The sequence below is a fragment of the Sciurus vulgaris genome, assembly GCF_902686455.1.
Source record: "Sciurus vulgaris genome assembly, chromosome: 9".
Classification (NCBI taxonomy): domain Eukaryota; kingdom Metazoa; phylum Chordata; class Mammalia; order Rodentia; family Sciuridae; genus Sciurus; species Sciurus vulgaris.
In genome coordinates this window covers 94,798,482-94,826,182 of record NC_136469.1, presented here as the reverse complement: position 1 = coordinate 94,826,182, position 27,701 = coordinate 94,798,482, and the positions used below count along the sequence as shown (strand labels likewise).

The following is a 27,701-nucleotide window of genomic DNA, read 5'->3' as shown; positions in this document are numbered from 1 at the left end:
ATACCTATAAATTTATTTTATTTTTTCTAGTTTTGGACCCTTTCTTATATTAATATTCTGAAACAGTCCTTACAAAAGTTATCTGTGCATTTAATTTACACAACAAATTCCAAAGGAGAGGGTTGGACAATCCACCATATGCAAAACTATGCCTTAATCTTTTCTTTCCCAATTGACATTCAAGGGGTTGGAGCACAGGACATTTTTGAGCCTGACCTGTCTCCCTTATCATTATCACAATACCATCAACTTTAAGTGTTTCCCACTATTGATTGTACCCTGAGGCTCCTTTTGGGCCTTTTTCTTATACTAGGTATATTGATAAACAATGGAGGAGGCCCTTTCCATCCTTTTCTTTAGGTTTCCTTGAGATCCCTTTATAGAGGATGCCTACAAAACACAGGTTGGCCTTAGTTTCTGTCTTTTTCTTCTCTCAGTGCAGTTGTTTATTCTGTCAGTCTTCCCGGGCATTTAGTTTGATGGAATACTCTTATAGCAAGAATGGATTTTCCCTAGTGATGAATATCACCTGGTTAAATGGGGTTTCTGTCAGATCTTAAAAGGGGAGACTATTCCTGTCCCCAGGTCATAAATTAACAGTACTGGAACCTATTACCACATCCTTTGTGGCCAGCAGACTCCACCCCCCATGGGCAAAAGGGGCTAGAAGGCAAAGAGGCCAGGAGGGGACTGGAAAGCAGAGAAAAATCTTTGGTCATTTTCTACAGTCCAGACAGCATTTCTGGGATTTTTTTTTTTTTTTTTTTTTTTTTTTTTTCAGGTTAGGGCTAGTATTCCTGGAGCCAGGTTGAGAATATCAGCACTGGGTTTAACACTAGAGGAAGGACCTTTTGGCACCTTCAACTTAGTTCCTGATGGTTCAGACCCCTTACCATCAATGCCTGTACATACAGTATCTCCTTCATATATTTTACCCCTGACAGACAAACTTCAACTTCAAGATTGTATAATAATCCAGGAAAACCAAAGACCAGATTGTGTTACAGTAAACCTGTAGTGGCCCATTCAGCTAAGGTATTTATGTTGAAGATACTAATGGTCGGATCAAAGCAGCATGGCCCATTTCTTAAAAAAAAAAAAAAAAAAAAAACACAGACAGGTGAGAACCTAGAACAGATCAGAAGGGAATGCATATCCCTAGGTTCTCAAGTCCTACTTAACCTTGACTCCTACCCCAGTGGTACCACAGATGTCCCCAGAAAGAGGGACCAGATGTTCCCACAAAGGGGAACCAGGTGTGTGGAATCAAGGGTCTTGGTGTCCACACTAGGGGACTCACCAAATGTCCAAAGTTATCACAAATTTCCTGAATTCAGTTTTCTTTTTCTCAGAGAGGACCAGGATGGAGCAAACTTCTGTTCAGAGAGAGAAGGTAGGAGTTCTCTGAAGCAAAAGGAGCTTAGGCAGCTGCTGGGATGGTCACTCAGTTTCTCCCTTTATTCACAGGAACAGCTCCTCTGGTTTGATCTGAGGCACACTCACTAGTCTCCTAAATCTCCTGCAGTTGGTTCTCAACAATTTGCCAGCACCATGAATCCTTGGCATGGAAATGGGGTTTCTTGGATAGCCATGCCTGCCCAAGAAAGCTGGAGTGGTGGTTGCTCTTGAGTACCATCTGGGGGCCAAATTTGTTGCCAAAAGCTCAGTCGTTGTCCCTGATGCCAATCCAATAACAAGGACACGGTTTTGATAGGAAGGAAAAAGATTTATTGTTTTGCTAGCAAAGGAGAAACATAGGGGACTTCTGTCTGAAAGGCTGTGATTCTCTGGTTTTTGTTTTTGTTTTTTTAAGAATAATTCATAAAGCTGCAGGCCTAAGCCATCAATAGAAAACCTTAAATAATGCCTATCAACTCAAATCTCAGTGGAAGATCATTAGTAATAAATATCATGGCATGCTCTAATTACCTCCTACTGCACTGATGCTTTAGGGGAGATGTTCCACCCATTTAGCTCATGCTATGTAACATATTAATTAAATACTTTCCATGCTAATCAGAATTTGTATGATTAAAAAAACATACTACTCTATCTAAAAGGGCAGAATAACATTTTCTATTTTTGAAAATAAAAATCTCTAATTCATAATAGTCATAACACTGGTATTATATCTTTTTAACTCTTCCCTTAAAAAAAAAAAAAAGACATTTATACAACACTGAAGTCATTTAATTTGTTCCCCTTCTCCTCAGGATATGATTTTCTGTTTTTGCAGTTTGAAAAAAATTACTTTAACTAAATGAAATGAATGTCTAGTGCTACATATTTCTTTTCCATTGTTATCACAAGGTTATTTAGGTATGTAGAATATTAGTTATTCATGGTGACATTTTCACTTTCATAAAGTGAAAAACTCAAATGTGATTATTCTTCTAAATGTAAGGATCTTGTTTATTTTCCTAAAAGATAACTTGGTAGGAAATTAAATGTCTTAGATTTGGTGACTGCAAAATAGCTTTATAATTATAACATTTCAGGAATTGATTTTAACATTCTTTATATTATGACAAAATGAGAAGAAAACTAAAGTAACCAAAAGTTACATATAAAATTCTTTACACATATCTATCTGTTAAGAATATGTGTGTATGTGTGTAGTATGTGTGTGTGTGTGTACATACATATATAAAGCCAGAAAGCAAAATTAATCAGTAAATTAGGGAATCACCTAATATTAGGAAGATTGAGCAATCATAATTGTCTCTATGATAGAATGTTTAAGTTAATGATTATTTAATCATTTAAATTTTACCTGGTTATTGTCTCATAGTTTCTAGGTCTGCTCTTCCCTCTCACACTAGGTATTTTGAAAAATTATGATGTATTTTTCATGATATGCAGACTCCTATTGCTTAATCCACAACCTCTTTATATTAATAAACTTTGGAAATATATGATTTCAACTCTTAGGATTATCTTGATCATTCATTTCTTTCCAGTCAGACTTCCTAATCTACTTCACTTGTTCACTGTCTGCAAATAAAGTACTTTGAAAGGCTCTGTCCTCCACTAGATTAAAGGCAGCATGAGGACAGGATCTGACTAGGACACAAGTGGGATAGAAGAATGAGTCCCTTTTAGTCATTTTAACTTTGTCTTGTTTGACACCATCATCCAACTGTAGGTCAAATTTTATCTCCAGATAGTTTTTTTTTTTTTTTTCCAAACAGAATACTACAAAACTTATTTCTTGATCTTTTCTTTTCAAAATGTTTATCTTTATCTCTATTTTTCATCCATTCCACCATTTAAGATGTTTTAAAATACTAGCTTCTTGGTTGACTTTAAGCCATAGGGGAATGTAATAAATGTTGTATATCTAAAGTAGATGTACTCCTCTTTGATGCTTAGCCTGGAGTGAATGTTCTAGACTGTTTGAAATGTCCTAATGTCTTCCTTCAAACATACTGGTTTCCAGGATGTGTGCGTGTGTGTATATCCTTTTATTTTGTATTACTTTCAATAAGCTTACTTTAGCCATCTACAGTGTCAGAAAGTTTTTACTCATCCATTAAATTAGATTCCAAATTATAGCAAAAGAAAGTTAACTCTTATATTCCTTGAGGATAAAAAGACTATATTTTGGACAAAGTGTTTTATGTAGCACTTAAAAAAATGGAAACAAAAGTTGCATTACTTCAAAAGAAAAGACATAAATAAAATGGAATGTTTATAGAAAACTACTCTAATGAATTATGGGAATTTTGTTGGTTCTAATACTATGAAGTATAAAAAATGGAGTAAAGCTCAATGATAAGTCACTGTGAAGATTAGCATGCACTCTTCAATATTTTGGGATAAATAAAAATGAACTGATTTTCATATATATATGTGTGAAAAATGTTTTTGAGAAGATTTTACAAAGAATATGGAAAATAGTTACATTTGGGAAAATTAAAAAACAAAAGACAAAATTTTAATTTTCAGTTTCATATAGGTAATGTGTTGTATCATGGTCCATACACACACACACACACATACACACACACACACACACACACACACACAAAGAAAGGTGTGTACCCTAGGAACTGTGAGTTTGACTTTATTTGTATACTAGTGTATTTAAAGATAAAATTAATTGAAATTTTTTGAGGTGTAATCTTCCTAAATTAGCTTGAGTCCTAAATTCAGTGACAACTAAAGAGTATGTATAGTACCCAAAAGGGAAAAGACATGTGAAGATAGAATTGGAATGATTTGTTTCTAAGACAAAGAATGCAAAGGACTTATGACAGTCATCAGTAACTAGGAGGAAGGCATGGAATAGATTTTCCCTCAGAGGCACAAAAAAAAAAAAAAAAAAAAAAAGAAAAAGAAAAAAATCCAGCCAATGCTAATTTCTTGATTTAAGACCTCTGTACTCCAGAATTTTGAAAAATTAAATTTCTGTTGCTTTTAAGTTCCAAGTTATAATTTATTATAGAAGTCATAAGAAACTAAAACACCATTTTCTCTGATGTTGAAAATGTTTAATTCATGGAATATAACATCTATTTCCATTTAGAATGCTAATGTTTTCATATGTTTGGTTAGCCATTTTTATTTTTATCTATACTGAATCACCAAATCAAAACTGGACAATTAAAAAAATGATTTTACCTGTGAAGAGCAGTCTGTAGTCTAAAGTGTAAGTTTTATCATTTAGGCCTTATTATTAGTAGTACTAATAGTGGTATTTATATGTTTTTCTTATTAAAAATATTAGTATTCATATCCTGCAACATATCCTTACCCAAGTCAAAATAAAATCTAATGACCTTAGTAGATGCAATTAAAGTATGCTTGGAGAGTTAGCTAAAAATCTTTTTCCTTGTTAATATGCAACTCTACAGTTTGATCATTTTACAAAAAGGGAATCCACTAACTAAACTAGTTTCCAGTGTCTGTTTTGTCTGTTTCTAGATATGTCTTTAGTATAATGTTTAGGAACTAGAACTTATTTATATTGGTTCAATCTCCAGTACTACCTTTTACAAGTTGGATGAACTAGTACAAGTGATGTATACTCTCAAGTTTAGTTCTTTCATGCAAAATAATAAGTATTAATAAAATTTAGGGAAGATATTTTATGTTCATAAAATGAATATGTATTAGAAAACTTTCTGAAACATAATCAATACTATGGATTAATTTAGGAGGTGCATGTTTCTAATTTACCAAAAAATTTTATACGAAAGTCTGTGAACTTTAAAAACATCCTATCAAAACTTATCAGGGTGGCCCTGGCCCTGGGACATCTTTTCTAGCTGACCTTCCTGCCACTGTGCAGTGATGGCTTCCCAGCCCAGCCCTCTTTGCCCAAGTCCCCACAGCCCAGCTGGTTCAGAAAAATCTGTCACAATCTGCACAACAGTTTATTCAGGGCTAACCAGAGTAGTTGTGAGGGGATGGAGAAGAGACAAACAGACACACAAATAGAAAAAAACAGCTGGGACTTGGTGGTTCAGCCAAGTTCTGATGAAGGAAGTGTGACCATGAGCAAGTGTGACACATTTATTATATAGGTTTAAACATCAAAAGGATTTATTGTGAGAACGTTTCTTCAAAGCACTCAAAGTGAAGGATAAACTTCTGTGCAGACCAATTATAATTATCAACTCACACCCATAACTCTCTACCCTTGGGAAGATTGCATTTGAATCTGAGGTCAAGAACTGATAAAATTCTGAAGCTGGCACAGAATTTCCCTTTGAACAGGGCATCACCATAGCAACTGGGAAATCTTAGATCAGTGCCTTCACATAGAGAGTTCTCCAGAGCTGCATGGCCTGTGTCACAGCAGAGTTCAAGACCCATAATTCAGTCCCCACTCCCAACCCAAACAAAAATCAATGGTGAATAAAGAGAAGATGTTTCTAAGAAAACAACTGTCCAAGCTCAGTGAAAACCCTGAGAAAGGTGAAGACCAGAGAAACCCTACAAAGGGTCTCCATAGAGACACATAGAAATGGTCAAATTGACATGAAATAATTGGTAGTTAAGAAAAGACAGTTAGCAGCAGAGGCAGAGAAATTAAAGCCACTTTTTAATGAAGGAAGTTGGCAGTCACTTTGATGATTTTGTGACCAATCTCATTGAAAAATCTGCATCATTATATAATGGTGGTTGTGTCCTCACAATTTTTTCCATTCTTGAAGAAGTGAAAAACAACCACAGAGCTAAAGACCTCAGAGCACCTCCAGAACATGAAAAGATTTGTATTGCAAGGGGATCTCTTTAAGATGAGCTGTTTGAAATAGACCACATCAGAACAATATACCACATGTTTATTGCCCTCCTCTTTCTCTATCCTTAGCACACTTGTGATAGATTACATGGATGAAGGAAGGCTAGTACTTGAATTCAATCTCCTGCCTTGTACTTTTGGTAGATTTCCTACTGCTGTTTGATATGGTGTATCATGTTCCTGTGTTCACTTTCAATTCCCTATTTCCTGTTTCAATGTTGGGCCAATGGCTACAGCAAGAGTTCACATCCAGTGATCTATCCTCTTGTCCATGGCTTGCTTTTCAAGGTCTTCCAGCTTGGAATTATAGGTTTTGGACCAATATATGTTGTATTAACATATACACTACCACTAGCTTCTCAGTTCATTGTTATACTTGAAGTGGTTCATTTGGTAATGAAGACTCATTCATTTGCCAGAGAGAATGTGCCTCAGGTGCTGCATTTATCTAAGAAGTAGAGTATGTTTCCAATACCACAGTCAACCAATACTTGTACTTCTTGTTTGCTTTTACCCTTATCTACTGTGACAACAATCGCAGAACTCCCACTGTGAGATGGGATTACGTACTATACAGTTTGCACAGGTTTTTTTGTTGTCTATATCATGTATATTACATCTTTGAAAGGTTCTGCACCCCCTTGTTTCAAAATACCAAACAGGAGGCTTCAGTACTTGTGTTCTGGTCCTGTATGTATGCATCCCCATCTTGCTAGTATGCTGAAATGGCTCCTTGCTTTATTTGACTTTCTGCATTGTTGGATCAATGCCTTTGCTGGGATGTTATGCTTGGATGACAGGACATTTTTTCAGAGTTGGTGGAACTCCACATCATACTCTATAACAGGACCTGGAATGTGGTAGTCCATGACTAGATATACTACAATGCCTACAAGGACTTTTTCTCAAAGAGGTTCAAGTCTGTGCTGTGTTGGTTGTCTTTGTCATGTCTACTGTAGTGCATGAATATGCCCTCACTGTTTGCTTGAGTTATTTCTATCCAGTGCTGTTCATGTTCTTCAAGTTCTTTGGAATGACTTTCAACTTTGTTGTTAATAATAGTCAGAAAAGGCCAATTTGGGACATTATGGTTTGGGCTTCCCTTTTCTTGGGCATGGAGTCATTTTGTACTTTTATTCTTAAGAATGGTATGTTCTTTAGCAGGGTCCTCTGAAATATCCAACATTTCTGGATTATATCCAGCCTGCTTTCTTGACTTGCTGTTATATGTTTTAGAAGTCTGGACTCTTTTTTCATTCTTGTCACTGAAGATAGGATATTCTTCCTGGTTTGGGACAGCCGTTATTATTTGGACCTCTCCAAACTTTATAGATGGCTCACTGCATTCCTAGATCTGGTGTTGGGTGTGGGAAGTTCACTGGAATCTTGTATTCTAAAGAGGACTTTCTTTTCTTTTTTCTTTTTGGAAGAAGGGAGACTTATAGCTGAGGTAATGACAGATAATTGCTGCATCATCTTGGCTTAAGCCTTGGTAATTATATCAGTTTTATTCCTAGTGAGGCTCTAACATAAGTATGATTCTCTTGTATTAATAGTAAAGTAATCATTAAGGATCCAGAACCTGGTTTCTGAAGCATTTGTTCATTGATAGCATATTTTTAGCTAAACATGTGACTGTTTTCAAGGAAATGTACTCTAGTATGTGATAATTCCAGGTTATAGATATGCATTCTAATACAATGTGTTGCATATCAATGTTTTTGTTTGTATGTATGAAATATGATCATGTTTATAAAGATTGCACATTGGAAGAGATATCAGAGACCATATAGTTCAACTTTCTACTTAAAAAAATTGAGACTTACCTATTATTCAAATGATTATTGTTAACTGGAACAGCTACTCGAGAGGCTTATTTGATACCCAGATAGTTCTGGGATATCTTTCCACCACTGTTATACAACCATTTTAATTTTATAAGAAAGAAGGTAGAATTGCTTAACCATCACACTTGATTTGGACCACAGGTTTCCAGCTTTTGAAAACCCATTTTTGTTTACCATACCATTGAACCAAATGAGTTGAGAAAGTTTTCAAAAGTAAGACCCAGCTTAATAGAAAGAAGTTCACGTCATAACAAGTTATTTAAAAATATATATTCTGCATGTTTCTAACAAGTAATGTAATGGGAACGTAACTCCTAACAAGAGTTATATAGCTTATAATTTCCAATTTATAATTTTCTAATTTCTAATTTATAATATAGCTTGTAATTTCTGAAATTTTTCTTCAAAGTTAAAATGAGTCAGTTACTTGAATCTGTAACTACATTTTAAGTATAAGAGTTGTCAGGCATGGTGGCACATGCCTGTAAACCCAGTCACTCAGAAGCCAAGGCAGAAGATCGATCACAAGATTAATGGGGGGGACTTAGCAAAATCTGGTCTTGAAATAAATTTGAAAAGGTTGGGTAAGTAGCTCAGTGGTAAATCATCCCTGGATTTGATCCCTAGAAACAAAACAAACACCCTAAATATAAAGAGTAGCAGGTTTATATAATACTTGGTTCTGAATTTGCCAGTCTTTTGAAGTAAGAGAACAGAATCCTTAATTGTACATTTCTGTGAAATACTGGAGTCCTGCATTCTCATGAGAAAATTGTTTTTTAGGAATTCTGAATAATATAGTGGATTTATTGAGTTTTTTTTTTAAGCTTTCCCATTCTCTTTTTTATTAGTGATCTTTCTTCTGATGAGATTTTAAGTAATAATAAATGATGCATGTAGGACTGTAGTGTTTAGAATACCAGCTACTCTGAGACACTTTTCATAAACACATAGTACTTAAAGGAATGGTTCACTTTTCCTGAAAGAAGGTAGGTTTGATAATCACAATCTTATTGTCAGCTACTTGTAGCAAACATCTTTTCTTAAAACCCCACCACCTACCTGCTAAACAAAAACTAAAATCTCTTGCTAATATGTTTCGGGAAAATTCATTTTTTTTTTCCTATTTTGCTAATGCAGTAAAATTATTTTCAGTTATAAAATGGTACTTTTTTTTCCTTCTGAGAAGTAATAAATTTAGAATTCTATAAGTATTAATGATAATAATCATGATTTTGTAATACAAGAAAACTTCAGTATGTAAAAGAGAAAAACCTCATTATTGGGATTTGATTAAAATTAGACAAACCACTCTGTACAGAACTTATTTTGTTTTGGAATCATTAATAACCTTGAATTTTAGAATTTAATTTTCTTGTTCTAGAAACCTGGATCATTATTTTGAGGACTTTACAATTTTTCTAAGTAATCTTTTTTCTCTGCAAACACCACGTGCATGCACATACACACACACACACACACACACACACACACACACACACATTTATTGCATCTTATCTTGTGGGAAGAAAATAACTCTATAACCAGGGATTCAGGATTCTAAATTATACCCTATTAATCACACCACATACTGTTTAAGAATACTAACTTTAGATACGACTTTTAAATATTTTACCATATTTCCTCCATTTATTAACTGTAGCTTTGGCAATTTGTATAACTTTATAAGTTTTAGTCATTCTATTGTGAAATGGAAAAATATAGTTCCACACATCAGAGCATGGTTACAAGGATTCAATGGGGAAAAGTATAAATCAAAATCACTAGAATTCTTGAAATTATGCATTTTATAATTATCGGAAAAATCCAAATCAAGACTATAGAGATATTTCACCTCATACATGGTAGGATGGCCTTTATTAAAAACAAAAGACAGTAAGTCATGACAAAGATGAGGAAAAGGTGGGATGCTTGTACACTGTTGGATAGAATTTAAAAGGTGAGACAGCTATAGAAAACTGCATGGATTTATTCAAAAATTTAAAAATAGGACTGCTATATATGATCCAACGATCCCACTTCTATCTATATATCAAAAGAATTGAGTTGGGATCTTGTTGAAATATTTTTATTCCCATAGTAATACAGCACTATTCACATTATCCAAGAGGTGGAATTGACCCAAGTGTCCCTAAGTAGATGAATAGAATAAGCAAAGCAAAAGAAGAAAATCCTTCTGAGGACATTAGGTATTTGAGAAAATAATTGTGTAATTACAGACTTATTATACTTGGCAAAAATATGTGAAAAACCATTTAAATATATTAGAATATCAAATATAAGAAGATAATTCATACAAAACTTCTGTTCTTTTCATATTTTTATTGTTGCATTATAGTTGTACATGATGGTGGGATTTGTTGTTACATATTCATACACGAACACAATATAACAATATTCTTTGGTCAATGTCATTTCCCAGTATTTCCCTTTTCCCTTCTCTTCATTCTTTTCTGATTTTAAAGTATATTTGTCATTACTGAAAACATAAGTCAACTTTAGAAATGTCAACATAGCTAAACCAATAAACATGCCAAATCATCACATTAAAGTCAGTGCTGAAAAATTCATGAGTTACTAACATATTACTAGGAGGGGTATTCTGTGTCTTTTTCACTTAGGAACAAAACAGAAATAATCTATTTAATTTTCTCTGATTGCAATTTATCCTTTGTTACCCATCAGAAGACTGTTGTTATTTGAGTGTTATTCTGCCTACTACGAATGTGCAAGTGAATTTCAGACTTTATTTTGTAATGTAAAATAGTGAAGATTTAACTTGTCATAGCTGATGACAGGTATTTAAAACTTATGTTGCTAGTTCTAACTCTATTCTAAATATATTCAGGAATACTGACATTTCTGAACAGAGTATTTCCTGATTCTGACTGACAAGAATATTTACTGGAATAATTTATTCTTTTTTGAGTGAAATATAGACTCAAACTGAAATGACTAGAAAAAGTAACTTCTGTAATTGATGTGCAGTATAGTTTAACCTAAGTAAGTAAAAAGGCAAAAATAAAATTCTTATTGAACATAATTCATCTAAACCTAATTTTCATGCTAATAATTTAAGACAAAATCAGCCAGCCCATCCATCCATTCTGAACAGTTGAATGTTCATCAATTTGACCTATTATCAATAGGTCATTTGACCTATTTTAGACTTAATATAGTGATATTTTATGTAGAAAAAGCATAAATGCCTTCTACTTGTATTTTATATATATTGCAAGAAACATTACATATAATAACATTTGGCATGAGGAGAAAAGATGACAGAATAGTGTAAGGTAGCATTTTCCTTAGCTCGGCTACTCAGAACTTAAACAGTGGGAATACCACATTTTCCTGAGGCTTAGAGTGAAAAATCCTAAGACTGGAGAAGCAGTCTGCTTTGGTCAAATGATAAACTACCTGACTCATTAGTCATATATAAAAAAAGAAGGAGGAACCTCTCTACTGGAGTTTCTCCATTGTCTGCAATCCAGGAGCCCTTTTGGGACTGCAACTTGTTGGAACCTACAGAAATGGAAACCCAGATCTATGAGTTTGCAGGTAGGTCCAAGTGGACCTGTCTGAGCCTAAAGATTCAGTGGAAAGTCAGAATCTAGTAGCATTTTGCCCTGAGGAACACAGGTTGGAGAGACTGGAGAAAGCCAGGCTCTCTCCAGCTCTAAGTGTCCTAAAACATGGGGATGAACGGGTCCCTGACCCCTCCCCTGTCCCCCATCCACTGATCCCAGGGTCTGGCCAGATTTGTCATTGGTCTGACACCCAGTAGGGATCTCTAGATCCCTAGTCACCAGGTTCTCCACCCCTCCCTAGCACCCGACCCAGCCCATTGCTTGCTATCCTGCAGTCAACCAGCCAGATACAGAAAAGTTCTCCATGACTGGAATGCAAGTCTCAGTGCCTAGCCCTCAGGACCACTTGGAAAAATTTGAAAGGGTTGGTAGGGACAAACTGTTTGGAGACTAAATCAGAGACCAGGAATTGTAGGGTTCACAGGCAATGTAAGGGGCTAACATCAGGCTCCTACACCACAAGAGTGGAAAACAGAAGAGATTCCTTTGGTGCAGTCTTCCAACATGGACCAGTGAGTGCTATACCCTGCCTATAGGAGTTCCACTTCCAAGTCTAACTCTCCCACCCTAAAAACCCTTATCATCCTGAGAGTAGAGCGACGATCAAACTCCAGACAACCCCACTTATGGACTGAGAGGAGGAGTTGCAACAGTTCAATTTTCCTTCAAGGTTTTTTTTTTTTTTTTTTCTTTCTGTCATATATCTACCATTTTTGAAACCAAGTATTTTTCATGCGTCAGTGCCTTGAGGACTGGGATGTCTGCATAGTATATTACAGTTTTGTTGTGTGCTATTTTAACTTCTTTCACTTCTATTTATTTATTTATTTATTTATTTTACTTTATATAGATATTTTCCTCTCACTTACCTGTTTCCCTGGATTCTCTTTCTCTGTTTTCTCCTACTAACAGCCAACCTCTATTAATTTCTCTTTCACCCTTCCTGTAATATTTTTTTTCTGTTTTGTCTTCTTCTTCCTCATAAACATCACATCCTATGTCATTTCTGATCTTTCTTCATCCACCATTTGAAACTATAAACTCCTTTTGCAAACCTACTGTTTATATTATAGGCAATAATCAAACACATCAGTTCTGTGTATTGTGACAAAACTGTAGATATCTTAGTAGGAGCTATTTGGTTTAAGGCTGTATATTGTTTGTCCTGGGTGTTGTTAATATTAATCTCCCCCTTAAAGGCAAGGTACTGGAAACATTGGGGGACACTCTAGGTCTACAGGGCAGAAAATGTCTTGCCTTAGATCCACACAGTTAGATGGCAAGATACATAAACAATATGAAAAAAGGGAATAAATTTCCCCAAACAAACCAAGATGCTTTAATAATAGAATCCATTGACAACATAGTAGAATAAATGTCAGAGAAGGCATTCAGAATGTACACAAACTGACCTGTGACATAGAGGAGGAGTTAAATCAGTGATAAATTTTAGGAGGTGAAAGATCACTTGAGTAAAGAGATAGAAATCCAGAAAACAATTCAAGTAGAAATTTATGAAATGAAGGAATAAAGAAATCAAATTAAAAATTTGGACTAAACCACCAGGAAGACAGAAATTAAGGCAATGATGACAAAATGCATAATCTTGAAAATAAAGTTGACCACACAAGAAGATGGTAAGAAATCATGAATAGAAATTCCAAGAATTATGGGATAAGATGAAAAGATCAAATTTAAGATTTATTGGGTTAGAGGAAGGAGAGGAGATACAAACCAAAGGAATGCACAATCTTTTCAATGAAATAATATCAGAAAAAGTTTCCAAACCTAAATAATGAGATGGAAAATCAAATACAAGAGGCTTACAGGACCTCAAATATACAAAATTACAATAGACTCACACCAAGATACATTATAATGAGAATGACTAACCTACAGAAGAAGGATAGAATTTTAAATGCTGTGAGAGCAAAATAACAGATTTCATATGGGAGAGACCAATTCAAATCTCAACTAATATTCCAACCTAGACCTTCAATGCTAGAAGGTCCTGGAATAATATATAGCAAGCTCTGAAAGATTATGGATACCAACCAATAATTTTATTTCCAGAAAAATTAAGCTTTATATTTGAAGATGAAATTAAAAACTTTCCATGGTAAACAAAAGTTAAAAAAATTCACAAGAAGAATGCATGTATCATAGGACATTCTCAGCAAAATATTTCATGAAGAGGAAATAAAAAAAAAAGTGAAAACCAGAAAACGGAGGAACCACACTAAAGGAAAAGACAATCAAAGGAGAAACTAAGTCAAATTAAAAACCAGGACCAAACGAAAAAAAAACCGTGAATACAAATAATAGCTCAATAATAATCTGGAATGTTGATGACCTAAACTCATCAATCAGAAGACACAGATTGGCAGATTGGATTAAAGAACAAGACCCAACAATATGCTGTCTCCAAGAGACTCACCTCATAGGCAAAGACATCCACAGACTGAAGGTGAAAGGACAAGAAAAACCATATCATTCATATGGATCACTCAAACAAGCAGGGGTTTCTGTCCTTATATCAGATAAAGTGGACTTCAAGCCATTTATTCAAAAGGGACAAAAAGGACATTTCATACTGTTTAGGGAATTATACATCAGCAAGACATAACAATCATAAATATTTATGCCCCAAACAATAGAGCATCTATGTACATCAAACAATTCCTTCTCAATTTCAAAAATCGAATAGACCCACAGCACAATCATAGTGGGTGACTTTAACACACTTCTCTCACTACTGGATAGATCTTCCAAACAAAAACTCAACATAGAAACTATAGAACTTAATAATACAATCAGTAATTTAGACTTAACAGACACATATAGAATATTTCATCCATCAAGGAGTGAATATACTTTCTTCTCAGTCACACACAGATCCTTCTAATAGACCATATCTTGGACCACAAGGCAACTCTTAGAAAATACAAAAAACAACAACAACAAAAAAAGATAGAGATAGTAGTACCCTGCATTCTATCAGATCATAATGGAACAAAATTAGAAATCAATTATAAAATAAAAAATAGAAGCTACTATAAGACCTGGAGACTAAATAATATACTATTTTATGAATGGATAGCAGAAGAAATCAGGGATGAAATAAAATATTTAGAGGTAAATGAGAACACTGGTACAGCATACCAAATTCTCTGGGACACTATGCAGGCAGTCCTAAGAGGAAAGTTCATTGCCTTGAACTCATTTATTAAAGAATAGAAAGTTAACAAATAAATGACCTAACATTACATCTCAAAGTCCTAGGAAAAGAAGAACATTTGGTCTAGAAAGCTAATTTAAGTTATACACTGATTAAAAACTGAGTTCCTACAATGCACATTTCATTACAATATTTGCAAAAGTCCCTTTCTATGTTAAAGTCCCAAAGAGATAAAATTCTCAAAAATCAAATAGAAAATCCAGTGATTTTCATTCAGTTAATATTTTGACAAGTTATGTTAAAAGATATTGAAGCCAAAGCCTAGCTATAAATTTCAGGTATTTTATTCCACTTCTGACGAATTACATAAAACCAATAATATTAGCATAAAATTACATATAGTATATGCAATCATGTAATATGTAAAACATGGAGTTTAATATATTTAATAACAAAAATAAAATAATTTGATAAAAATTTTGCCCTTTAAAATTTTAAATATTCAAATCTTTATCTGAATTTAGTTTTTATTTACTCAGGACATCTCACCAGAAAGCAAAGAATGAGCTCTGCTTAACTAGAACAAAATATATACCCCAAAGGCACACTCCTCCAGGGACCCACCTCTTCCAGACACACTCTACCTGCCTGTAGTTACTACCCAGTTAGTCCATATCAGGGGGTTAATGCAGTGATTATGTTAAGACTATCATAACTCAAGTCTCAACTTTCTTGCATTGTCTCACATATGACTTTTTTGGTACACAATATCTAAACTATAAAAATAGGTATCTACTTTGAGAAATTATAAAAGAAACAGCTATCTTTCTTAAAAATGAGGCCAGGGGATAGATGCTCATGGAGAAAAAAACACGTTCCACTCAAGATAGCATTTGTGAGGAAGAGTTCCAAAATGTAAGCCAAATTAATCCTTCATTAGATGTCAGCTCAAAAACTCAAAAAAAAAAAAAAAAAAAAAGAAGAAAACCTTTTACAATCATATCGTCAGTACCTTAGACCCCATTTGGCATAAAGCTAGTATTTGAAAAATACTCAATGAATGAACAAGTGAATGAACTAATTGAAGAGAAATCATTGATATGTTGCATAGAGATGAAAATAAAAATTTCAACAGGCAGAAATGATGTTCTAAACTTGCATAAGTAAAAAGTATACACAATACAAATTGTAAGAGTCCAAATGGTATTTCAGCAAAGTATATAAATCACAAAAGAAGTTCCAGGTTTCCTTGGAGAAATGAACAAATATCAACTCTGATAGAAAAGTCAAAAAATGTGCCAGAATATTTTTTCATGCAGCAATGCAAAGGATGTGCTAATAAACCATTTATCAGTCATATAAAAGGTATTAGGAGTCAAAACAAATCTTACTGACCAACAGTTATGGATGAAATTGGCTTCAAATAATCCATTGTGTGAGAGTATTAATGATTTATAGATCATATATAATCAATTCTCACCTGATAGGTGAAATTTAGGTGTTAGGTCCTTGATTGTTTAGTATACAAGAAAAGTAAAAGGTATAAGGCATAAAATGAGAATAAAAACTAGAAAGAAATCCCAACCAGAACTTAGTAAAATTTATTAGTCAGAATTGCAAAAAGCTTCTCCCTGATTCTGAGGTGCGAAGGTGAGAGTTCAATATCAGAATCACAGTTTAATATATATTTTAATTCCTTTATAGTTTCAGAGCAAATTCAAATTAAACATGAAGATTATATATATTTGTTGTGTATGAACTTAGTTATCATTTTTCCTTTATTATCTTTAATGTTCAGTTTATAAACAAAACAAAGCAAAATTAAACAAATGTGGTTAATTTTATACATAAAAATGTGATTCAAATTGGATTTTGAGAACTTTACTTTCTATTAAGCACTCAGTTTTAGTGATGATGAGTAAACCCATGCAGATATCACACATTGGGATATGGTGCCTTAGTAAGTTTCATTTCTATTTATTAAGGCATGAAATATGGTAAATACAGAGTGCACTGTCAGTTATAAAAGAAGGTAACAAAAATTATTTGCTTGATAAAGTGAATTAGTATGTCAAACTATAAATTACTTCATTTCATATTTTCTGTGAGCATTTTGTTTGTTTCATTTCAGAGGTTTTTAATATTTGTCCAGAAAAAGAAAGATCCTAAAGAGTGTTTCAAATATAAAATTGTCAATAGGAATACCTTTCTACTCCAAATCTTTATATTCATGAATCTTTACATTCATTTATATTCTCATTTCTGTTCGAACAAATAAACAAAACTTCATTCAATTTTCTGCATTTCACCTATGTCAACCAAAAGTAAGCTAACACGTTTTTAGTGTTTTCTTCGAAGTTGTTCAGAGTTACTATAGCAAGATTTTAAAGGCTATTTTTCAAACAATATCCTTCTAATGGGTTTTCCATATAGACACTTCATTTAATATTTTATATGCTTTCTCAGAAAAATGGTAAAAACCTGATATTAATATTTGAAGCCCTCATGAAAATATTTAAAATGATCTAAATAGTTCTCTGCTAATTCACATAAGAACACTTATTTCTTCTTATGTAGCTATTTAATTTTTTAAAATTTTGAACACATCACAACATTCTTTTAAAACTTTTTAGCTGGGCATGGTGGCAAGTGCCTGTAATCACAGACTGAGGAGGTTGAGAAAGAAGGATGGCAAGTTCAAGACCAGTCTCATTAGCTTAGTGAATCGTTGAATCAAGTTAGAAAATAAGCTGGGTATGGTGAGCCATGCCTATAATCTCAGTAGTTCAGGAATCTGAGACAGGAGGATCTCCAGTTCAAAGCCAGTCTTAGCAACGATGAGGCACTAAACATCTTAGTGAGACCCTGCCTCTAAATAAAATATAAAAAAGTAGGACTGGGGACATGGCTCAGTGGTTGAGCCATGAATTCAATCCCCAGTAGTCCCCTTCCCCCACCCAAAAAAAAAAAAAAAAAAAAAAAAAAAAAGTAGGAAATAGAAAGGGCTAGGGATATAGAGTATACCAGGTTCAATTCCCAGTACCAAAAAACAAACCAAACCAAAACAAGACATTCTAGCAACAACGACAACAAAAAAATACCTTTACAATTATTTCTCAATGTCTTAGTCTGTTTTTACTTCTGAAACAGAATACCACATGTTGGGTAATTTATAATAAAAATTTGTTTCTCAAAATTCTGTTGTCCAGGAAGTCCAAGAGTGAAGCACTATTATTTGGTTACTGTGTAATCCCATGGCAACAGGCAAGAGGGACATACACACAGAGGAACAGAAAGATTTTAAGAAGGAGCCAAATTCCCCTTTTATAAGTAAATCAGTAAGGTAATTAATCCACTCATGTAATAATGGCAGCTGTACATTCACTCCACCCTCATGAACCAATCATTATGCTCTACATTTCAGCACTGATGGACTTGAGGATTCAGTTTTCAATACATGCATTTTGGGGGACACAGTCAAATCAGAATACTCAGCTTGTAATCAAGACAGATAACTAATACAAAAATAGATAAATGAAACTTAGAATACACTTTCTCTTAACAAAGATATTTTCCATTCTATTAGTCATTTGATAAATATTTATTAAAAATTATTATGCGTCTAACCACAGTTCTATGTTCCGTGTACCTGGTAATGAAAGTACTAGATATAATTTCTCCTCTCCTAACATGGGATTGGAAAGGAAGCAAGGATCTGGAAAAATTAACGAATGCACAATAACCAAAAGTTATAAAGCTGAAGATAAGGAAATGTATTGGAAGCTATTAAAGAGACAGTGGGATTTGAAGTTATCACAGAAGGATTGATTCAGGAAAAGACGTTCAAAGTGAAAATTCCAGGAGGATTTATAGTCAGAAAAGTGAACACCAGATGACTATCCAGACTGTCAATTGATGATAGTTCTACAAATAGTTTGATATATTTGAAGAACTAATTAATGACCAGTTGACAATGGCTATTGGAAACAAGATTTAGGGCATAATAAAATTTGGCTGGAAGGGCTAGGAATAACCAGAGGGGAGCATTTCTTAAATTCTGAATGAAAAAATGAAAAAGCCCTGGAAAATAAATCAGTAGGTTGGGGTAGGGTCTTAAGTGTTTCCTGGTCAATATTACTTAAGAAAAACATCTTAAAAAGATCATCTGATTATTAATGAAGAATGAATTGGAGTTTAGAATTCCAGTGAGTTTTCCTTATTCATTCTATCCATGAAAAACAAATATTGGAACTTAAAACATAAATGAGATTCTTTCTATACGTAAATATACTTCTTCAAAGTGGCAACATCAAAGCAAATGAGTATTCTGATAGTCAAGCATGCCATTTCCTTAACACACTGCATACTGAACTACATATAAAAACAGGTTTTTGTGTACTTTATTTTAATATTTCTTACTATTAGATTTATGAATTTAGTGTATTTTGAATATTGTGTAAGAATGTATTTCTGAATTTTTTCTTTAAATCTGTCTCAAGGGTGGGAGTGGTCTGCTACCATAATCAAGAGGAGCTAGACATCATACAACACAAAACCAACCAATCACAACACAGATTGGAGCCTCAAATGTCAGTTATGTTAAGTTTGAGGAAAACTGATCTACAAGGACCATGCAAGTAATGCAATGAATTGGTGCCAATAAAATATATAAATTTTTCTCCCTAAAACAATTAGTTAAAAGAAAAAAAAAACCAAAGATGCATTCACGATGTTAAATGGCAACTATCAACAGTTCTGGTCTTAGAGAGTCAAAGGAAATGGAGTTAACTGAGGTGAACTCCAGTGTGCTTGCTCACATTACAACTCTTCACTTCTAATCCATTGCTTCTAGACATATCTTGGTATTTTAGTAATAACAAAAATGAAATATATTGATTTTTAAATGTTGCTAATAAAACCACACATTTATAAAAGGAATGAAAAACTTACAACTGCTTAAGTATGAATAAAACAAATTTATACAGACTTAATTCAGCCATTTAGTTATACTGCAGTGCGGGTAATTTTATAGAGCAGTACTTCCATGTTGTATTGAAACCCAAACCTACCTGAAGATGTTTAGGGAGACATAGGGAGGTCGGAAAAAGATTAGTTTTATAAATATGCTTTTTGAAAAATTTTGCACATAGTAAGGAAATCAGTAGTTAGTTTATAGCTGAAGAGTGGTAACAGTTCAAATTTGGAATGTATCATATATAAACATATTTTTTCATTTTAATTGGTAATTTTAGAGTCTATTTGTATGCTAATATGAATAATTCAGAGTTAGAAACAGATATGTAAAAGATAAAATCCGTAATTGCTGTAATGACTCATAGACAGAAATTCAAAATCCAGAGAAAAATAAGTGGCTATATTTTATAAAGAGATTGCAAATTAACACTATAGGAAATAGAAATCTAAAATATGTCATCTAATATATTAGATGTAAGAATCAAATATTTGGAGGTCAGATGGAAAAACACCTGTTTATTTTTAAGTAGGAATCACTCTCTTAGCTAAATGTTTAAATGCACACACAAAGATTTCAGTTGCCCAGGAGATATGATAATTGCTCTATGTTACTGAAGACATAAATATTACCTATGCATTGAATTACTCTTTACTGTATGGACACTACTGACATAATTGGTAGAATGTTTCTAAATTATTTTCATTATTTTTAAAAAGTGCATAATAACTCTTCTAGATAATTCATCAATAGCTTTGTAGGCAACAACATTCAGGACAAATCCAATTACCACTAATTTTACACCCATAACTGTGCTTTGTTATGCATTGTTTGCTCACATGCAAAAGAATCTCCCTATGGATAAGAATCTTCCATGTATGTGCTTTTATACATTCATAAATACATATTACTATATGTATGCATGTAAGTCAATCATGGGGGAAATAAATGAGAAAAAAGAAAAATAATAATCTTGAAAGGAATATATAATTTTGAATTATACAAATAGAATCAATTGCTGAGTTGATATTATATATAAAGCAATTTCTGAATAATTGTTTAAATTAAAAAAAGAAAATCTTGAATTTCTTGCTGTGTTTCTTAAGCCGTTGATTTTGCACATAAGATTAATGTTTTAAACTGGTAATCAACCAAAATGATAACTTGATCCAGACATACCTGCTTCTAAATATCAGCAGTAATAGAATTGCTATTCATTTTAACATGTGGCAATTTCCTAATTACACCTATTTCTAAGACCTATAAAATCATTAAATTTTCAGTAAAAGAATTTTCCAAACCTGTTCACATTCATAACAGTGCTTTTCAAACTGTTAAAAATTCTTTTTCAAAATAATTCTATTGCTTGACAAAATTGAGTACTGTTGCTACGTTTGCATTTTTAGATGTTGCAGTTCAAATTAGTGCATTAAAAATATGACAAGTCCTACATTAAAGAAAATGTATGTTTGCTTTATTGTTTCATATTGCTGGTGACAAAAGCCTTATTTACTCTCAGAGATAGGCTACTAACATGCCTGGGGAAATGAGATAATATATTTCTTGGTTATCAGGGAGGAAAATGGAATTTTATAGCAATCACTATGATTTCATGTTTAATGGGAAGGGAAAGAGTTATTGTAAAAACTCATGGCAAAGGTGTGTGTGTCTTTATTTTAATGATGTTCCTCTTTCCCTGTAAGCCAATGTCACATTAGAGGGATAAAATGAAAGTCACCTGACTTAACACTTAATGTAAAGCTGTGTTTTTTGTATAGGGGACTGAACCCAAGGGCACTTAACCATTAAACCACAACTCGGACCTTTCTACTTTATTCTGAGACAGGGTCTTACTAGGTTGCTTCCAGTCTTGCTAAGTTGCTGAGGTTGGCTTTGAACCTGTAATCCTCCTATCTCAGCCTCCTGAGCAACTGGGATTACAGGCATGTGCCACCACACGCACCTATGTGTTTTGTTTTTAAACAAGTCTGCTATTCCATGATAAAATTCTCTTTCTTCCTTCGCTAAAGATCAGAATCTTTTCTCCCGTGTTATTCTGTAATTGAACTTGGTAAAGAAGAAGAGGACTTTCATCAAAGACCAACAGTCAGGACTTAAAGAGTCAGAAAGATTATGTGTAAGAGAAAATTTTAAAGGACTATGCATTAACTTTATCAAAAATTGAATATGAAAGTGAGAGACAATAGCCATATAAAAAGAGGGATTTTTGTGGTCATCTTGCTGGCTATAACATTGTTAGTACTGAACCATAAACTCAGTCAGGTATTTTGTAACATAAAAGTTCCATTATCTAAGTGTTGGAGCTGGCTCATAGCAGCTGACAGCATGAGCATTTCTTCCCAAATGCATGTGAGATGACATCACATGAGTAGCCTGGAGTCAGCAACACAAATGAGCATAAACTATCAATTAGATTCCTTTTTTCTGGAAATCTCATTGACCAGTACTATGGGTTTCATTAGTGTTTTAGTCAACTTTTCATCACGGACTAAATCACCACTCTGACCAAAGTATCTTACAAGAGAAACTTAAATGAGGAAAAGTTCATTTGCAACTCACAGTTACAGTGGTCTTAGTCCATAGACAGTCAACCATTGATCTGAGCCTTAGGTGAGGCAACACATCACAGTAGAAGGGCCTAGGGGACCAAAGCTGCACACCTTTTTATAGGGTTAGAAAACAAAGGGAGTGAATGAAGCTATAGGGAAGATGCACCCTTTCAAGGCACCCAGTAACCCATCTCCTCTAGCCTTGCCCCACCTGCCTATAGTTAACATGCAGTTCATTCAAAATAGGATGGAATGATCAGATTACAGTTTTCACAATCCAATCATTTTACCTCTGAGCATCCCTGCATTAACAGGAGATTTTGGGGGACACCTTGTGTTCAAATTATAGCAATTAGTAATAGTGTATTTCTTCCAGTATTGGATATTGAACCAGTGCCTTGTGCATGCTTGGCAAGTTCTCTACCACTGAGCTATGTAGTCTGTCCTTTTTCTTTGTTGCTTTACCAATTTTGAGAAAAACTTTGACAAATTTGACCAGGCAAGCCTTGAACTTGTGATTATCCTGCCTCAAGAGTGACAATTTTTAAAGTGAGTTCCCCAGACCAGCAGTGAAAGTTTCACTGGGAAGTTGCTAAACACCTTTGTTTTCAAGATCCATTCCAGACATACTGTATCAAAATATCTGAGAAAGGCAGCAATCGGTACTTTAGCAAATCTTTTGGGTGATTTTTATGTACATTAAAGTTTGTAAGCCATGTCTTTAAGGAGACAAAATATTGTGTGTGTGTGTGTGTGTGTGTATTTGAGTTTGTGTGTGTGAAATAGATGAAAGATAAGCATCAGAGAATTCTGGGTTGACAGAAGGCAAGACTTTGAAAAAAATTTAAAATTTATGTAATAGTAGATGAACTCCTAAATCTCCATAACCCTAGCTTTCTCAAATATAAAATTTATCATGAATTGCTATAATTTATATTTTAAATATCTACCAAAGGAGTATTAAAGGTTCATTCACAGCTTATTATAATTGGGAAGTGGTGGAAGATTTATGAGGTGATGTCTAGTGAGAGGGATGACAGTTGATTTAGGGCTGGTGTCCTTAAAGAAGATATTGGAAACTAAGGACCTCTTCTTCCTCTCTTTTGTTCACATTCTGGCCGTGAAGTGAATGGTTTTTCTCTTTTGTTCACATTCTGGCCGTGAAGTGAATGGTTTTGCTCCACCATGTGGTTCTTCTGTGATGTGTTGCCTTGTCACAGACCCAAAAGCCATCAAAACCACAAGTCAGAGACTGAAACAACACTGTGAGCCAAAATAAAGTTTTTGTATTTTTAGGGTGATTATGTCAGGTATTTTGTTGTAGTAACCAAAAGCTGATTAACATGATAATCATATTTGGAATAAATTAATGAACATTTTGGATATGCCCTTCTGTTTAAAAATCACTAATGAGCTATGAGTATGCTTCATTTTTTTTCAGATACAAATAAAAACAAAAATTCAAAAGTAATATTTTTTTTTATATTTAATCTAAAATGGGCTTTTAATGCATAGCAAAGTTTACGAAACACTTATCTGTTATTACCCTTTTTCTTTCTTATTTGGTTCCAGGAATTGAACCCAGGGGTGCTTGGTTACTGAGCCTCATTCCCAGCCCTTTTTACCTTTTTATTTTAAGACAGATCGCAATAAGTTGCTTAGGGCCTCACTAAGTTGCAGAAGATGGCTTTAAACTTGCAATTCTCCTGAACAAGCCTCCCAAGCCACTGGGATTACAGAGGTGTGCCACCATGCCTAGCTCTATAATTATTATGTGGTAACTTTTTAGTCACTCAATTGTTTTTCCAAAGAAATAAATTTCATTTCTAATAAGATAGAATTCCCTGCCTTCTATTTTCCAGCCAAATTTAGGAATATGAACCTAATATGTCTTCTAAAATGATACAAAAATAAGAAACTTGATCTTTTCATTTTGAGTCAAATTATGTATACTTACTAAAAGTTGCAACTTAAACATTTAAAATTTGTACTTATAGTTCATGGATTTAAATTCTAATTTGTTGAATACAACTTAAAAGGAAGATATATACTGACTTATTTTTTTCTAGATATACTGAAATACATTCATAATGTAAAAAACACTACCCTACCTAAAATGAAACCTTGGCTCCTTCAGGCAAATGGGATCTCTTTCTTGCAGAACAGCTGATATCATGACTGTAGGCAACTTTGTGGTGAGTTTTAGTTTTACAATTTAATAGTTCAGTCTCTCTGTCTCAGTATTGTCATATTTAAAATAGACATAAACATAAAACTTACTTTATAACTGTGCTGAGAATTAAATACAAAAACTAGAGTATTACCTGAAATATGATAATCAGTAAATATCACCCATTTCTTCTAACTTTATGTACCTGCTTTCAACTTTACAATGTAAGTCACTATTATCCTATCTGACTTAAAGAAAAGAAAAACTGAACAGGAACTTCACAAAAGAAAAAATATGAATAGTCAATAAATATGTAAAAAAATATTCAACATCTCTAGCAGTTAGAGAAATGCAAATTAAAACTACACTGAGATTCAGTCTCACTCCATTCAGAATGGCAGTTATCAAAAATACAAGTAAGAATAAATGTTGGTGAGGATGTGGGGAAAACTGCTGGTGGAACTGAAAATTGGTGTCACCAATCTTGTAAACAGTATGGAGATTCCTCAGAAAACTTGGAATGGAACCATCATATGATCCAGTTATCCCAACACTCAGCATATACCTAAAGCACTTAACATCAGCATATTATAGTGGCATGGCCACATCCATGTTTATAGCAGCTCAGTTCACAATAGCTAAGCTATGGAACCAAACTAGTTGCCCTTCAACAGATGAATGGATAAAGAAAATGTGGTATACATACACAAAGGAATAAAGAAGAATGAAATTATGGCATTTGCCAGTAAATGGAATGGAACTGGAGACTGTCATGCTAAACGAAATAAGTAATTCTCAAAAAACCAAAGCCCAAATATTCTCTCTGATATGTGGATACTAACACACAATAAGTGGTGGGGGGAGTCATATAAATTCATTGGATTTTACAAAGCGGAATGAAGGGAAGGGAGGGGGGGAAAGGAATAGGAAAGACAGTAAAAGGAATGAGATATAACTTTCCTATGTCATATACAAATAAATGACCAATGTAACTCCACATCATGTTCAACCACAAGAATGGGTCTTCATTAGAATAACATACTCCATAGATATGTAATATGTCAAAATACATTCTCCTGTCATATAGAAAGAACAAATAAAAGAAAAATGAAAAAAATATATCTCTAAGTAGTGGTATAAAAACCATTTAATAAAATCTAAGCTCAAAGTATAACTATAAAATAATCTTAGCAAATGGAATAGAAAGAATCTTCTACAATGTAATCTAGGGCTATATAAAAAACAAAAGCTAACAAATTTAATGATGAAAGACTGAATATCTTCCCCTAACATCAGGAAAGAGAAAATGATGTAGTCTCTATCCAGTGTTATTTGATATTATAATAACAGAGCTAGAAAGTATAAATAGTAAAGAAAAAAGTGTGTGTGTGTGTGTAATGAAAAAAATTAAACCCGATTTACAGAAAGTTTTGGTGAAGATTTACTGGTCATTATTTAGTAATGAAGTAGATGATATCCTATTAGATGACTAAGTTTTAAATATACATAGAAGAAAACTCTAAATCTGGAAATCAAATTCCTTATGTGCATTTCTAGACTGAAGAATCAAACCCTTCCTGACAAATTTCCAGATCTAAGTCAATTCTCAGATAAATAAATTCAAGGGAAGGCCTAAAGTCCTTGAGGAAGAGCTGTGTGTCATAATCTGAGTATGTAAGTGAAAACGCACACGACAGATATTTTTCGCCATTTTCTAAACTTATTGTTCATCGAGGAGAAGTAATAATTAGACTTTTGAAGGATTGCTAGATATTGGTTCTGAATGATCCTGATTCTTATGAACTCCTAGTTGAAATAGGAGCCAAAGAGTGATCAGGAGATAAATGGGGTCTTATAGAAGAAAACTTTACAATGAACTGGTCAGTCCATTTGTTCACTCTGGGATAAGTATCTCTATTTTTCAAATGTACTGAATGTTCCACTTTAATTCACATATTTAGAACTGAAATAATTGTTTCTGCTGAACAGATAGAACTGGCTCCCTGATCATGGGGTATGGACTACTATATTATGGTAAGTGGAAGTCCCTGGAACTTCTCCCAATTAAAATAGCAAAACTGTGTGAATTTCAGAAAATAATGTCACCATCGAAGAGTGCAAAAAAGCAAAAGCAAATAAATCTATATAATGCATATCTAATTCACTGAGTTGGCCTAAGAAAAGCAGATAGACTTTAAAGAGTAATTTATGATTAACTGTCTAATCTAAGCAGGTGATAACTAATTTGGCTTTTGTTCCTGTAAGAATATCTTTACTGTAGCAAGTCATTATTTATCAAGTGTTGTATTTAGTAACCTGACAAAACACCGTTTGAAATAACTAATTTGCAAGGACCATCAGAAGCTGTTTGCCTTTGGATAACATTGTACCTTGCCAGTGTTGCTTCGGAGCTGTTAATTTTTTTGTTCTCTGCTATGATATATTCTTCAGAAATCAAGAGTGTCTTGACACTCCACAAAACATTCTATTGATGTTTAAATGACATTTCTGGGTTTTAGTGGAGGTATCAAACACTTTAAATGTCTTAGTAATACCTGTGCAAACATGAGAATGGAAACTGCATAAAAATTTGTGAACTGCTACCAAAGAGAACTTTCTAAGAATTACTGGTATTGACAAATGTTGAGATATCCCACCACAATTAAAAACACAAATCAAAAATAAGAATCACACAAATTGGAAGACCTCTTTGGTTTCTGAAGGCAACTATAACACATTTGAACTTAAAAATTCAATTTATTTAAAGAATCTCTGGCACATCTGCCAGATATTTCTTTGTTTATTCATGTATTTGTTTAGCTGCTGGATATTAAACCCAATGACATTCTACCACTAAGTTAAATCCATACATCCCTCAGGTTTCTCTTTCTTTTCTTTCTTTCTTTCCTTCTTCCTTCCTTCCTTCTTCCCTTTCTTCCTTCCTTCCTTCCTTCCTTTCTTTGACACAAGCCCTCACTAAGGACTCAAATTTATAGTCCTCTTCTTTTGGCCTCCCAATTCCTGGGATTATTGGCATGTGCTACCATGTCCAAAATGCATTTGTTAGTTTTAAATGAGTACCTGAGCAAGAAATACTTCCCAT

At 33.6% G+C, this 27,701-nt stretch overlaps 1 long non-coding RNA gene and 1 pseudogene across 2 annotated transcripts in view; one reads left to right on the top strand and one right to left on the bottom strand.

Annotated features, from left to right (window-relative positions):
- Positions 1 to 27,701, bottom strand: part of LOC306669156 — a 1,049,088-nt gene that overhangs the window by 407,323 nt on the left and 614,064 nt on the right. The window lies entirely within an intron of this gene.
- LOC306669282 (sterol O-acyltransferase 1-like) lies at positions 5,412 to 6,709 on the top strand (annotated as a pseudogene). Its single transcript has 2 exons — positions 5,412 to 5,502; positions 6,002 to 6,709. The product of its transcript is annotated as a sterol O-acyltransferase 1-like (transcript).